Source organism: Glossina fuscipes, unplaced genomic scaffold (genome assembly GCF_014805625.2).
Source record: "Glossina fuscipes isolate IAEA_lab_2018 unplaced genomic scaffold, Yale_Gfus_2 114, whole genome shotgun sequence".
NCBI lineage: Eukaryota > Metazoa > Arthropoda > Insecta > Diptera > Glossinidae > Glossina > Glossina fuscipes.
In genome coordinates this window covers 3,947,821-3,959,813 of record NW_023998457.1, presented here as the reverse complement: position 1 = coordinate 3,959,813, position 11,993 = coordinate 3,947,821, and positions in this window count along the sequence as shown.

The following is an 11,993-nucleotide window of genomic DNA, read 5'->3' as shown; positions in this document are numbered from 1 at the left end:
TTAGCCAGAGAAAAAATTCTAAAACTAAAGTCATAAAGCACTAGCATCTAAGGCTTTCGGCTTTTATTAAAAACTCTACCGCACTTGAGATTTGAACCCACGACCATTGAGTTGCTAGTCGAGACTCTTGCCTAGTTGGCCACTCAGGCGGATTAACCGTAATTTAATTGCATTCTATGTAAAAAATATCCGAAATTTTTATATACGTGTTGTGCACTCTTTTGAATTTATCTGCACTCTGCGTGGAATAAATTCCTTTCTGTGTAGAAAATGCCCGGAATTTATCTATATTCTGCGTGGAAAGCAGGTGAAGCTTGTAGATATTCTGGCTAAAAGGTATCTACAATGCGTTTACATTCTGTGCAAAAAGTATCCGAAATTTTCATATGTGCTATGCAGAAAGCCCCGATTTATCTCCTATGAAGGAAGTACCCGGGAATTTATGGATATTCCGCGTAAAACTTATCTGAAATTTTTATACATGACCTGCGCAAATATTCTGAATTTTCTTTAGGGGGTATATGCACAAATTGCATATGAAAGAAAAAGTTTTGTCCTTTTTTTTCTTTTCTTTTTGTTTTTAGCTCAATCTTGTACTTTGCCGTCTTTATCGCTTGCCGATTTACTAAGTTCAATATATACTTTTCCTAGCCTAACTGTGCACTGACTTTCAGATAATTGATAAATTAATTCTGCCTTCAGTTGACTCAAAACATTTTTCTCGATATGAAAACTTAGTTCAGAGAACATGGACTGGAAAGAAATTATATGGATGAAATTTTCTAATGCTTACCGTCAATTGATGTGAAAGAATTGGTTCTAGGTTGGTACAAAAACTGTTTCGTTTATATAAAGTTGCAAACTTTATTTATGTATAATAAAACAATGCTTGTCGATAATAAGTTAATATCGATTCATAATGCTTATCATTGTCATCTCAAGAAAATTCCATATATAAATGGTCCGGATGGAGGTTTTGGTCAGTTTTTAAGACCTGTAGATATTGCATATACTTGAGATGATGTGTATCTAAAACTCAATTCAAGGCCAGTATTTTCTTTTTATTAGATGTGCAAAGGAATTCATTCCGTTGAAATTGGTTGCTACATAAAACGCAACTAAAGCTTTCACTTTTCCCGATAACTTAGATATCGATGGGAGGAATAATGTAAATTTCACTTGTTTATAAATTGTCGCTCAGTTTAATGGGATGGACACCATTCACGGTATGGCATTTTTCTATGTCCCTAAATGGGTTAACTCGAGAAAAAATATGAAAACAAAAAAACAATAAGCTATAGTTAAAAAATAGTTTGCGAAAAAAAAATTGTACTCGTAAAAATGTTGATAATCGCGTACGTTCGTCCATCTTGCACAAAAATAACCAAAAAACCAAAAAATTTTCAGCTTGCCCAGACCTGCCGCCTTCCGATTACCGCTTATTCGGATCAGCAACGTTTCAAATAAATTGATGCGTCGGTGATTATACCGCCTTCAAATCGGCAAGTTTCTACTGCGAGAGCATCCATAAATGGCAAGAGACCATAGATAATGCCACTGCATATTCCGATTATTCAACTTTATAGCAAATCTATATCCAGGTTGAATTTTATGAAAAAACGGAAGGAATTTCTTTACACACCTATTATTTTATTAAAGAAAAAATGCAATTTTTGCACACTACTATTGACATTTTCTTTACTCTATTCGTATACAAAAATTGAAAAAAATGAAAACAATTAAGCGGAAGAAATAAAATATATATATTAGCCTTTCCACATACATGGAAATGAAAAGGAAAATAAAAAAAGTCTCTCTTTGGGGTGTACAAGCACTTTTATAAACAAGGTCTAGATAGAAATAAGAAAAAAAAAAAAAAAGCTATTATACTTTCAAGCTTCTAAGAAGAGTAAGATAAATTTCCGGTTTTAAATTCGAATGTGGAATGAAAAAAAAATAAATAAATAAATAAAAAAAAAATAAAAAAATAAAAATTTATAAATAAATTAGCATAAATTGATTAATCTTAATAACTTTATTTAGCAGTTTTAAATGTTTAGATATTATGAATAAAACTGAAAAGAGAAAAATTATAGTGAAAAGTTTTAATTGAAATGAAAAAAAAAAAAGTGAAAAAATACTTTCTCATTAAAAATAAACGAAATAACTTTTAAATCGTGTAGAAATAAAAGTTTTCTTAAATACGAAGAACCATAACGGTAATGACGGTAAGTACCGAATTATGAAACCCTTTTACAAATTTCTTGTATTATTTACGCACAAATATTATGCAGTTTACTATTCAAAATTTCAAATTACCTCAGAAAAACTCATTTTCTTTTTTATCACTTTGCAATTTCGCTGCTATTTACAGATTAAGAGAAATTAAATAAAAAATATGATTTAATACATTTTCCAGCTTGTGATTATCTATCATCCTTCAACTGCAAATATTTTTTGCGTAAATATGCGCTTATTCTACCAGACATTATTTGTATAGATATTTTATAATTCCTTTTGAAATTCGAAAAGTGCACATAAAATAATCCATTATATGCAAGATTGCAAAATCAATTTCGCTATACGTACTTACATATATATACATATACATTTATATATATATATATATATATATATATACAAATTAATTCATCAATTCGCCTTCATTTCTTTGTAGTTCCATGCGAAAATGAAACTTAGAGCTTGAACTAAACTCATTGGTTAACCAGAGATCTCCTGGACGAGAAATGAAGTTAGACAGAAACCAGGATCAAGCATTAAATTACACCTATAAGAATAAAAAAACAAACGAAGAAGTAAGAAAGTTAGCTCTCAGAAAATATGAATATATAATAGGAAAGATGCTTGTAGCACGGTATTACAATGTCGAGGCGATGCCTTCAATGTCGTCACACTTGATAATTAATTCATGATACTTGCGATTAAGTGCCAGTAATTAGTGAATAAGAAAAAAAAAAGAAGGAAGATGCGAGTTATCTCTCAGAGTCTATTAACAGATAATGGGGTCGTGATCAAAAGATTTGAGAACAAATGCCACGGATAAGGGCATAAAAAGGAAGAAGTAAATACCGAGTTGGTTATCAGAGTCTATCAGCAGATAAGAGGATCGTGACACCTGGAAATTAATCCATAAAATCTGAAAGTGAGTAGCAGATATTAACGAATAGTAAAAAAAGAAGAATAAAGTAAGTTAGCCCTCGCAGAATCTATTAATCAATAATAGTATATATTGCTGCACTACGAAGTTGAAAAGACGGCTCCAAGGTCGTAACGCCTGGGTGTTAAATCATGAAATCTGAGAATAACTGCCACGGATAAGGGCAGAGGAAAAAAAGCAGAAAATATCGAGTCAGTATTAGGCTAGCTACTTAGGTCCTTGAAGCTATCAATCGAAATTAAGTTTTAGGACTGGGATTGACAGACGGCTGTATGGTATTTTATCGTCAGCTTTAAGAATAAGGTAACGAATGTGGGCAGATTAACATTTAAAAACAATCTTGGCGTTGTTGCAGACCGCTAGGGCGTGGCTGAAAGTATCGAAATGCGAAAACATGCGCCAAATCTATTATTTCCATGGTTATTAGTCACAATCGCGTATCTCAGAAGTAAACGAGTGTCCTAATAATTTCATATATAACTCCAAGAACCTGAGTGGAACTGAAATTGAAAAATTAGAAAACGTATGAACCGATTATTTCTTACATTGATTAAAATATTATTAAATTCGGGGTGGGACGGGTTCTTATATTTTCATGGAGTTTAATTTTCTTTACTAAGGAAGGAAACGTCGTCCTTTTGCGAGGCCTGAACTTTTCTCTTTTTGTCGTTAAACCTTGCATATCCATGCAACATGTTAATGTTATTGGAAGAGGTAAGTACTACACTATCTTATGCAAAAAGATCGGTCAGCAATTAAAGAAATAGTCAACGATAGACAGCAGTTAACATAACTGTAATGTAATAACGTGGAAGGAGGGTTACGAGAATTTCATATAAATGATATGTAAATAAATATATATGTTTAGGAAAAGTAAATAAGTAAATGTAAGTAAATATATTGTTTCAAGAAAAGTAAATAAGTAAGTGTAAATAATATAAATCTACCTGAATGCATATGTGTGAGTTTAAAGTGTTATCCTAACCAATAGACCATATGGGATATTATTGATATATTGCGTGTTGAAAATTATTGAAGTTAAGACATAGAAGAAGAAGAATGTAAGTAAATAGATAAATGTTGCTCCATCTGTGAATCTTCCAATTCGCATTTAAAATTGATCTAATGAAATCTATTACAAACTTGGACATAAATCAGTCACAAATAACATCGAAAAAAATTCACTAAAACAAGTAAGAAAATTATATTCGCCTGACATCGAATTTTTTATACCCAGCATTCATTTACCACGTTATGTATCCTTTGACTAATTCAATCTATTTTCAATACCGGCATGCAAATATTTCCAATGTTTCTACCATATTTGAAATCAATGTCTTCATATTGGCGACTAAACAGTAATCAATTACGTACACCACGCAGACGGGCAGGTGGATGTGCTTGAATTGATTCAGAATTTTATGCTGATCTGAAATTCATATACTTTACATAGTCTCTCGATATTAAAAACTATAGTAGGATGCGGCCCACCTTCTACCACTTCCCTTAATGTAGTCATTGAAAATAAAATTTTTTTAAAGGAAGTGGCGGGAGGAGGTGGTTATTTTCAAGACATACTTAACTGCGACCTGTAAGTTGAACAAAAATTCGCAACAAAAAAGACGGATAGATATTCTGAATCGATTGATATAATAAAAGTTGAGTTTACCTCAAGTTCTTCTGGGCGTTGAATACCTTCTTATATTCTTACATCTCATGTAGTATGGGTTATATGGATTACGCTTCCGTTCGACCTATTTTCAAGACATATTGATGTATCAAACTTAACTCTGGCCTGTGTATGTTGAACCAAAATTTGCAACAAGCAAGACAGACAGATGAGAAGATATTCTGAATCGATTGGTATAATAAAAGGTGGGTCTATTTCAAGTTCATCTACTCTGCTTCTATCATAGGCGGTGATTATGCTCCCATTCTTCTTTCTTATGCTCCCATAGATGAAAAGATGTTATGAATCGATTGGTATAATAAAAGGTGGGTCTATCTCAAGTTTTTCTACGCTGTTTCTATCATAGGCGGTGATTATGCTCCAATTTTTCAGTGGAGGGTATAAAAAAAGAAAACAATAAGTAACAGTTGTAGATACTTAAGATCTGCATTATAGCAAGTGTTGCTTGTGTACGTAAAGTTGCATGCAGCCTTTCAATAATAAGTATAACATCTGTTTTTCCATTAGAATGTAAATTCTTTAACAAAATTTTTATCTCCGCTTATATTATAAACACTTTTGCTTTTACTATTTCTCCCATAATTGCTTACTTGCTTTCATTTCCAAATACTATTTAGATTTATGTAAGCGCATTTAATGATAACGTTATTGCGTACGTTACTTAATTTTGCATTTGACAATAATAACATCATCAACATATGTTCCATTCCGTTTCCGTTTTTGGCTGTCTGTTCAAATTGTTTACTCTACTATAAAGTGCTTTAATACGTATGGCATTTTAAATGCACAAATGCACTCATTCACGTATATTGAAATTAGGTTCTTTGGTAACTGTAATTGAAACTACGTTTTAGTAATAATTTATATAATAATACCTGCGCATAAGTAACTACATACAAACTGTGAACTACAAATATTTGTTTAGAATCATTTGGAAAATAACAGGAAAACGCAGATAAATCCTCTAGAGAGAGATTACAGAACACCTGAAGCATTTAATAAGCATAATTATATAACAAATAGGAGCAAGTGTAATAAATATCAGGTAGGAAACGAGACAATTATAAAATCGTAACTATAGGCTATGTAAACATAATTACATATTAATACAATGGGTTCTGAACGAATTTGTTTTTTTTTTTTGGAAAATCTCGTAACCTATGTTAATTTCAATAAATTGATTGGCTTAAATTTTCAGTGGTTACTTTAAACCTCACTCTTCAACGATGCTTTACGGGGAAGAGGTAATATGGCCGCGAGTGATAGTTTACAGATGTCCAGTTGTTTCTTCCACAAAAATATTTATATTTTCTGTATGTCCTTAAGGGGTTGGTTTGCTTTCGCAGAATAAAAGAGCGTACATATATATATATATATATATATATATGTATTTTAAGGGTGCAGTTATAATTTAATAAATAAACTAAATGCAAAGCGTTACATGGACCATGAAAATGCTGGCTTATTAAAGTAAAACAAGTAAACACAGCATAGCGAGCCCCGGCGCACAATTCGATATCCTACACCATCCCGCAGTTATTCAAAGAATGGCTTTTAAAAATTACGTTTTATATGGGAAATGATCGAAAAAGCAGTCCGATCCAGATCACGTTTTAAAAGCGTTTGCCTTTACGGCTTACAAGTTCGACATAAAAAAACAATAAATGCACAAAAGCCTATATCGATTCAGAAAGAGATTCTGGACCACAATAAGAGACGGGTCTGTCTCAAGTCCATCTCTATGTTTCATATATCCACACAAACTTAATACACGCTTTTACTAAAAGTAATATATAGGTATAGAAAACTTTTAAAAACATCAGAGCGTAATTCGTGGAAACTGAACATTAACGCAACTGCTTTACTTAAAAGGCATCGGATTACCAAGTAGGTATATTCAAAGCATCTAAAAATGGGAAAGAATGTCGGCAATGCTTAAAATTTTTCCTCTTTGAAAAAATTAATAATTTTATAGATAAGTCTTATCGGGTACTCCGGTTGTTCAAATTTATAGTATTGTAGCAATTTGGTCTTACCTTCACTGGTCCACTTTTGTACTCCGTCATTCAATAGAGAGCTTGGTTGTTCTAATTATAATTCATCACTTTATTCCCATAAAAAAAATTCCAACTCTGTCTTAAACGTAGAATGGGAACATTTTTAAGCCATAAAGTTGTGTAGTATCGTAATCTATAAGTGATTTCAACGTAATGGCAATTCTCACTTTGACTTGCATACATGTCACATTATAATCTGAAGGGCCTCCATAAAAAGGATCTCATCAAAAATTAAATGCCCATAAATTATGTGCTAGACGATCGCTTAACATTATCTCCCCTATTTCGGCCTTCTGTGCGGATAATTTCAATCGGATGGTCACAGATTATTTTCTTATGTTTCACGATCTGGTTCAGAGGACGAGGAGGATATCCATTTTTTCTTCCTCTTTACTGCTATTCAAAGTGGAATAGGCCATTCGGTCGGTTCATCACATTCGAAGGCGCTTTACACATTAGACAAACTGATTTCATTTTGTATTTACTGAACACCGCAAAAGACTTTAGAGAAAAGGCGATTCCAAAAGTCTCGATTATCTGGGAAGTATATGAAAGATAATTGGATGAAGAAAATAATCAAAACGAAATTCTATGGGCAAGACAATTTCAATTCTTCAGAGTTAATTCAAAATTTTCTCCAGATGCCAGAATCATTAATCACCTACAAAATTTATATGGTTGCCAAGTCCAGTTGTACAATACAAAAGAGGTATTGCAAAAATCATGACATCTGGCTCATTACCTTTTCAATTGTAATCAGAATTACTTTGCAATTAAATTACTCCACAGCCCAGTTTCACATTGCGTCTGTGGGTGTTCCATATTAAAACGTCAAACATTTCCTGAAAGAGCTTTGCAATAAGAGGTCGAATTTCATTATATTGAAAACTCACGATGTCATGACTTTTGCTTTTTTTTAGGAACTCATGTTTTTTCTCAGTTGTATAAAGTACTAATGGGGGCGTTTCTTATTAGTGGTTTCATTTGATTGCAACGAATAATGACATAGCATCCCGAAAAGGGATAATCTTGGGTATTCGAATGTCACAATGATTATTTGGTCCTTGGATATCGTAACGCATCCATTGTTCATTACTTGGAAGGATTGGGCATCATTATTTTTTGAATTAAATAGGAAATTAAAGTTCCCCGCACACAGGACTATACATTTTCAAAGCTTAAGGAAATCACGTTATAAACTCTGCAGTGGGTTAACTTATGCAACTACTTGTAGCTTGCGGATAGTGCTGTCAAATGAAGAGGTCACAGTTTTAATCAGCTCTCTACAGGACTACTAACACAGGCTTTTAAGAAAAGGCCGGAGTCTAATTAATTCATCCGTTATATAAGAAAGCTAGAGATAATTCTAGTTGTAGGTTAGACACAAGACAAAAAAGGAAAACATAATATAGGAAAAGTAAGATCTTCCTTTCAATAGTCTCAGTACATTCAATTCCTACCCAAATTTCACATTCGAGAATAATAGAAAATGATCAAAAAAAAAAAGGCGGTTCATTAAAAAAGTTTTTCTTAAAATAAGGAATTTGACAGCACTCTTCAAAGTCATATTAAATAAGCAAAAATAGTTGATTTCAACTCAAACAGAGAATGAAATTTGAATTCAAAGTTAAATAATTGTTTTAATTACAACTTGCACAAAAACGGAAAAAAAAAGAGAAATCATTTTGGATGGAAAGTCCATATCATAAACAAACGCGAAAAACTTTTAATGTAAGTATAACGGAAGCAGTTTGGTGCAGTTAAGCAAACACAAATATTAAAAAAAAAAAAAACAAAAAGAAAGTTTTACGACAAAATTTTCAGACAAACGAAAAACTTTGATAGTTTACCAACATAAATATTTCAGTTCAGTCCTCGTCTCACTAAAGAGCTAAAAATGCATTTTTTACTTCATTTAGATACCGACCACTGAAGTCATATCAACTTTATCACAAATGCTTGTAATCAAAAAGCCGAAAAAGCAAAAAGTATTGTGGTGAGTATAAATAGGAAGAGAAATTGATCGAAACAAGTAGGTGTGTGTGTGTATCAACCTTCTGAAATCAAATGTGCAGCTTCTAAAGTTTGATTAACATGAATATTATCTCTGGTTATAATAAATATTAGTTAGGTTTGAGCAAAGATACGCCTATGGTTGTCAAGTTTTCATGCACTACGCCATTTATGGTACAAGGACATATTAAGTTTGCGCGGATGCATCCAAGATCGAGAAGATGATAGACGTACCTTTTTTTATCACTCTTGCTTGTTTGTCCATCTGTCTGATCAACTGTCGTGTTTTCTTTTGTTCAACCTACAGGCAGCAAGCTTTGAAATGTTTTAATGAAATTTGCTACATTGACATGCTATGGTCTAAGAACGAACGCTATTGAAAATGATTCGGGTCGGACCACTTTCTCGGCCACTTCATCGATAATGCCTTCTTCTATGCCACTTATGGTGGAAGGATAAATTAAGATTGTGCGGATGCATTCAAGATCGAGAAGAACCACTTTCTCGCCCAATTCCCCGATAACGTCTCGTTTAAAAAAAATCGATATGCGAATAACTGTAAGGTGGCGTAGGGAATTTAATAGTGATTCGTGCCCCATCATTACTGGTTTCTTTGGCTTAAATTCCAGTTGGAAACTTTCTCAAATCAGGGCCTTATAAATATTTCTATACTCATAGCCCGCGACAGACATTGCAAAATATATAGAAATCTGGCAGCCAACTCCGCAGCTGCGGTACCTTTAGTTACGGAGGGCATATTGGAAAGCTACCATATCCTGTCGAATCGAAAAAATCAAGATCAAAACATTTGCAAGAATTCGCCTTGGTTATGCTATTGCAAAATATCAATGGAATTTGCTTTCTTCAACAACATTAAACGATTAAGCTTCTACTTGATAAAAGCCAAAACCTTTCCAATATAGGAAGCTTCGTATTCGGAGCCTCCAATCCTATGGAAATTTTAAAAGTACCTTGTGTACTTCATACCCGTATAACATTTGACTTTATTAAAGCGGCTGGCCCAATCAGTCTATCTTCTAAAAAAAAAAAGCAAATAAGAAAATAGTTTTTGGTCGTAACCGAATTTTTTACACCGATCACAGGTACCCTAAAAACACAAAAAAAGTAAAAGAACTAAATTTTCATGCTCCATAATATGGAGTGGCTGATTTGTTTTTTTTTTCTTTCACAATAAAAGTTTTCATCGCATACGTCTGTGGAGTGTTGTGTTATAGGCGTGTCTTTTGAAAAGTTTAGGTCACTTTCAAATTCTTCCGAAAATTTTTAGGCGATATATTCATTTTTGCGAAGGGGCGAATGCTTAACGCAGATACTACACAGTTGGCTAGACGGACAGACGGACATGTTCAGATGCAATCCTAATTTAAAACTAGTCCAGAATTTACGTGCGTTCTTTATTTTATGAGAGTTAATACAGCATCATCCATAGAATATATGTTCAAATTTTTGTGGATTTATTTGCTATACTTTATTAGCAATGAGCAAAAAACCAAATTTTCGTTCACTTTGAAAAACAGAGGTATTCTCAGTTTACGTGCTGCTTTGGGTGTGCCCTTCGACCGATTTAGCCCGTTTTCACTACCGATCTGCGTGTATGAACTTCCACAGCTTCTGCCAAATTTGAAGTCGATAGCTTTATTTTTGAGTCTGGGAAACGATTTACAGCAGACATTACACAGACGTCCAGACGGACAGGCGAACATGTTTTTAATCGATTTAGTATGTGAATGCTGATCAGCAATATATATGCTTTGTGTAATCTCTGATGCTTCCTTCTGAGCGTTGCAAAGGTTTTGACAAAATGAATATTCCCCTCAACCTTCGGGTATAAAAAATGCAATCTCCTGAATATCTCTTTGAATTTGGGAGATAGGAAAACGTCACTAGGGAAGCCGCTTTTGAAGGGGCTGGGATTATCGAGTTCCGATAAAAACTGTTAGAAAAATTCAACAACTCCGGTATAAAATTTTCACCAGTAGCGTACCGCGCTAGATTACCCAGATTTCTTAGCATAGCCTTCGCTCTTAATTCTGGTCGACTGTTGTTTTATAAAGAAACGCCCTTATTTTAAGAGAATAGTAAAAAAGTCGTGTATTTAACTGTCTCACACTAATCCCATACTTTGCCGACTTTCGCAAACGGCGCAACTGAGCCGCAATGCATGTTTACAATGCACCATTGTGGCAGCCGGCTGTAGACGGCATTAGCCGCGTTAACAAAGACAGCTAAAGATATAAGTATGGAGAAGCAGCTTAGTTAGTCTCTACGCGCAATCAGTAAGTGTTATGCCGTTACCGACTGACACTCATTATAGCTACAATCAAAGTCAACTCTACCGCACTAGGATTTGAACTTGCGAATACTGACTTGTTACTTGCAGTACCCTACCTACACGGTTACACTTAGGGACTATGCTGCACAACCTGCACGCCTTTGTTGAAATCGCTGTATTAGTAATTCGCTAAAGGCTTAGCAAAAAGTAAGAACAACTACAAAATGGAGGGAAATGAATAGAAATAAAAATAAAGAAACGACTACAATGCTACAGTCAGCAGAGATATTTAAGTGTAAGGAAAAATTTGACCATAAAAATAACAATTGCAATGTAAGCGGCTAAGAGTCAAGCTCGGTTGGCCCTATGAGTCTTTATTTGCTGTTAGTAAGTATGTAGCATTAGTAGCTTTTGCACTTAGCATGAGGCATAGCAATCACAGACATTTGAATAAAAGCCTAGGTCAAGGAGGCTCATCGAAAGTTAAACATTCATAAGGCGATTCCAATACTAATTTCTTGCCATATTGCCTTGAGCTTGTAAATTGCATATGTGTGGAAAAGATCGTAGACCTAAACGTTTCGATTAATGTTTATAAGTGCTTAAATGGATAGTAAAATACAAAGCCACTCCATTTAGATAATTCAATGGTTTTTTATATCAAAAATAAAGAAAGACAAATAAGAAAATTAGAGTCGATCAAAAACGATCGGTACATACCCTACACCGCTTCGCCTAGTACAGTATTCCTTTTGGTAACAA